We start from the raw sequence: 5,012 nt of genomic DNA on the forward strand, positions 1-5,012 counted from the left end.
CCCCTTTGAAGGAGGATCTTGGATGCTCAGGCTTCCTCTTCACCTTTCTAGGGTTTTATCTTTCATTCTTTCATTGTTATTCATCTAGGTTCACCATGAATATGGTGAACTAAACCTTGTATGTTTGTTGGGGAATCAATGTAATCTTTTGAAGCTCTCATATATGGAATTTGTTTTTACATCTTATATTTAAGATTTATGCTTTCTTTCATCATTAGTTAGGGTTTTTCCTCTTTGCTTAATGCTTGCGTTGTTTAACTCATTCGATGCATGATTATTGATTTTGTCGATACGGGAACGTACGGGGAAGTCTAGATCCGGGGAATCTCTCCCAATATTATATTGGTTGTCGTTAAGCTCTTGCACTTGATGAACTAATTATTAGGAATGCTAGGAATCGTATGAACTCGTAATTAGGGAGAAGCCTTCTTGAAAGGTACTTTAGAGAGTGGTATTAACAATGATGATTTGAATGTTGAATTCCTAAAATATATGAGAGTGGATAAGATGAAATTGACCCCCAACAACATATTCATGTATATCTTTCATTGAAAGTGCGTGTCTTTTGCTTTTGCCATTGATCAACCTCATGCATACATGTTTAATTTCGTCTTTTGCGTATTAAAATCCAAATATTTCGTCTTTAAGTCTTAGCTAATCAATAAACCACACAACTAAACTAGGCCGTGACATCGTATTTTGGTGATCATAAATTTGTCCATCACTAGCCATAAAGATGAAAATCTCAAGGTTGCAGGTAACCATTGTTTGTTGTTTCAGGTACACAAGGAAGAAAAGATTGGAAGAGGAGGAGAAATTCCTGGTGACTAGGAGAAAACAAGACTCCAACTTGGCACACCTGTAAGAATCAAGAACAAGTTGTGGGTTGTGAAGGGCTTTAAAGAGAAGGAGATGATAAAGATAGAGTCTCCACATTCTAGAAGGACCAAAACAGTTCACAGGAAACAACTGAGGAGTTGGTGGAATGACAACATCAACTATAAAGAAGGAACTTGAGCTTTACTGGGTCAAGCTAATGACGTTAAAAGAGCGCTTGCTGGGAGGCAACCGAGTGATTTAAAAACTTTTAATTTTATTTTGGTTTGTAATTTTTAATCTGTTGAACATGATTTTGTGAATATTTTGTTGAACATAGCATCTACTAAAGGATGTTTGTAACACCCCGATTTAGGCGTTACAATTTAATATTCCACAAAATACATATATAATTTTTCTTTAACAAATTTCAACACTCATAAAATATTAAGTTCTTTATTACAGCACAAGTCTTCTGAAAATAAAAGTCCACACAGTTCATAAACTTCTGAAATTTAAAATTTCTCACAGTTCGGAAATTCAAACACAGATTTATTTTAGAAATTCCCCATGTCTCCTTTTCCCCACAGATCTCTCATCTTCTAAGCAAGTCCAGAACCATCTGCTAATTCATCTGATATAGTTTCTGCTCCCGTATAATATCACACATTATACGATCATCGCATTCACATGCACAAACACAAACAGTAGGGTGAGCTAACCGATTCAAGAAATATACATCATCCACAATCTTACTAACATCACAAGTGTGGTAAATCAGTCAAATACATGCATCTCAAACATACTCAAAAACCAACTATTACACTGATACTTTATAATATTTCTCCAGTCAAAATCATCAGTCGATTCACTAGAGTCAATACAACATATTATTAATCTGCCTACTTACCAAAGCACAGCAGTCAACAATCCTTCTGTCTACTTACCAAAGTAGTATAACCATGATATACTGATTACTTACCAAAGTAATCTAACAAGGTGATTTTTATTATCTACTTACCAAAGTAGTACAACAAGGTGATATTGTCTACTTACCAAAGTAGCACAACACAAGATCTTCTGCCTACTTACCAAAGTAGCACAAACCAAGTTCTTCTGCCTACTTACCAAAGTAGCGCAGCAAGACAATACTGTCTACTTACCAAAGTAGCACAGTATAGTTAATCTGCCTACTTATCAAAGTAGCACAATTTATATCGTTCTTTTTATCTCTTCATTCATCATCTCATCCTGCCTACTTATCAAAGTAGCGCAAATCACCCTGCTTACTTACCAAAGTAACGCAGACCCAACATCTACTCGCCTACTTACCAAAGTAGCGCAAACCAACATCATTTACCTTATTTCAACAAATTATTCATAATCAACCACAACCCATCCAAAACTAATCATACTCAACAAGCATAAGAAAACCGGTGAACTTTTCTCAATTCCCTTTTGTCTACTTACCAATGTAGTACAAATTAACCAAATTACATTTTCCTAACATATTATTCATAACCAATCACATGCCATCTCAACCACTAATCTCAAACCAATCATGCTTAACAAGTACATAATAACCAATCAACATATCTCAGTTTCAATTCTGCCTACTTAACAAAGTAGCACAAATTAACCAAATTACCTTTTTCAATATATTATTTATCGACGATCTGAACCAATCAAACTAATCAACAACATGTTTAGATCATATGGTAAGCTTTTCAGTCCAATCCAATGGTTAATGAGGCGAAAATCATCAATTTTGTATAAATGATCCAAAACATAAATTAAACAGTATTGAGATCCCTGAGAAGGTACGAAATTAATATCTCTAAATCTGTAACTCCGATCTAAAATCCGAACGGTCGAAGTATGCCACTATCTCTTATGAACAACATAATAAAAATTCAGGGTAATCCAACGGCTAAATAAGTAGATATGGAGGTTTTACCGAGGTAACTCAGAGACAGAAATTTAAGTAGTTCTCGGTTAAACTCAAATTGCGAAATGAATTCCTCTAACCTCAGACATCTAATTCCAAATCTGAACGGTCAAGATCACTTAATATGTCTTATGAACTACATACTAAAGTTTGGGCTCAATCTAACGGTAAATGGAATATATATGAAATATTTACCATTATAACTTAAGAACAGAATTGCAGTGTTCATCAAATATTTCAAACTTTCGAAATTTCTTTCTCTAAACATAGACCTTCAATTCCAAATCCGATCGGTCAAACTGTAATAATGTATTCTAAGAATCATATATCCAATTTCCAAGTTGATCTAACAGTCTCATAAGTCAGAATCTATACTTTACCTAGGGAACTCAGTAATAGAACTGCAGGGGTAATTAATTCACTCAAACATGCAGGATATATATCTCCAAGTACAGACTACCAATGACAAATCCGAACGGTCAAAGTGTATTAATATGTCTTAGGGATCATATATCAAATTTTGAGGTTGATCTAACGGTCCAATAGGTCAGAATCAATATTATACCGAGACAACTCAGTAACAGAACTACAGGGGTAACTAATTTACTCAATCTTGCAGAACTTATTTCTCCAATTACAGACTTCTATTTTCAAATCCGAACGGTCAAAGTTTAGTAATAGGTCTTAGGATTCACATACTAAAATTTTAGCTAAATCCAACGGTGAAAACAATTAATAGAAATTTTTCACCACAGTAACTCGAAAATGAGAGATTATAATCTTGAAAACCAAATTTTACACAAGTCAATATATAACTACCATTACCAATTTTAACACATGCATACTCATATTCATGATCATAATCAAGAAAGGATTAGCTCCCCTACCTCTTTTCCAATGAAGATTTTCCAACTCTTGATGCTTTAAATCTCAAGCTTCCTCCTTTGCTTACTTCCAACAACAATCTCTCCTAAGTTTTAGTTTGTGTTCTTTAGTTTTATTAAGGTAAGAAACCATGCATTTAACCTTGAAATCAGCAGCCTACCTTAGTGTTTGGTGGTTCCTACCACAAAGAAACCACTACCCCTTAGTCTATGCTTAATGATCACCACACCATTATTTCTACTTTTGTAAGTTTGTCCTATTTGGTTTCATTGGGTAGAAGTTTTGAGTGGAGTCAACATTTCAAAGTTGTTAGGTGAAAAGAAATGCATTATGAGTGAATGGGAAAAAAAAGATAAAGTCTCATTATGGAAGAGAGAAAATTAATATGGTATATTTTCATTAGTCAAAATAATGAGTATTTTTACTATAGAAAACTCATATACTAGATGTATATTCTAACTTGACAAAATATTGATATATATATACTCTAGTTATACAATAGATTAAAATAAAATATTAAAATCATATATTCAATATTTTAACATCATATTATTATCATATAACAATAAATATTTATTAATTATGCAACAAAATGAAATAATACATCTTATCACAATAATTTTGGGTCAAACAACTTTCACTATACATTTTTCACACCATAATTAATTATTCAAAACCACAACATATATAAATTATTTTTTTTTAATGGGTCTTACAATGTTAGTTGGATTCAGCATCTACTGAAGGATGCTAAGTGTATAACACCTACTGATGGGTGTTGGTGAGAAAATTTTGCACCTACTGATGGGTGTTGGTAAGTTTTTAACACCTACTGATGGGTGTTGGTAAGTGTGGAACAACTACTGATGGGTGTTGGTGGATTTTGGGTCAGGCTCGTGACGTTAAACAAGCGCTACCTGGGAGGCAACTCAGTTGATTGATTGTTTTTGTTTGTTTCATTTTAGCTGCATAATAGGGTTTGCATAAGTATTCTAAACATTGAATTACAGGGAACCAGTGAAGGGCATGTCTAGGAGGCACTTAGGTTAAGCAAAGAAGGAGAAGAGCACATCACGATAGTGCCGCTGAGCGGTACTATCGCAGAGTGGGCTTTGGTTACCCTTTAGCGGAACCCGAGCTCATTAGGGTATTTTTATACCCTAAGCTGCGCAAATGCTTTTATTTTCAGGCTCTTCTCTGCACACACACTCCTACATACCTTTTCAAAGGTTCTCTACAACTTTTCCCTCATCCCTCTTTAGAAAATCTCCCTTCCACTCACTTGCTCACTAGTTTTCCATCTAAGTTTGGGGTTGGGAGAGAGCATCATTGAAGGGGCTGATTTCTTCATTGTAGTTTACTA

At 34.2% G+C, this 5,012-nt stretch overlaps 1 long non-coding RNA gene across 1 annotated transcript; it reads right to left on the minus strand.

Annotated features, from left to right (window-relative positions):
- Positions 1–1,256: 1,256 nt before the first annotated feature.
- LOC148195975 (uncharacterized) lies at positions 1,257–3,944 on the minus strand. Its single transcript, XR_015781015.1, has 2 exons — positions 3,652–3,944; positions 1,257–1,462 (listed from the first exon to the last, which is right to left on the minus strand). It is a non-coding gene; the product is annotated as an uncharacterized LOC148195975 (long non-coding RNA).
- Positions 3,945–5,012: the final 1,068 nt, after the last annotated feature.

The sequence above is a fragment of the Vigna umbellata genome, chromosome 7, assembly GCF_029865625.1.
Source record: "Vigna umbellata cultivar VRB3 chromosome 7, Vumbellata_1.0, whole genome shotgun sequence".
Lineage (NCBI taxonomy): Eukaryota > Viridiplantae > Streptophyta > Magnoliopsida > Fabales > Fabaceae > Vigna > Vigna umbellata.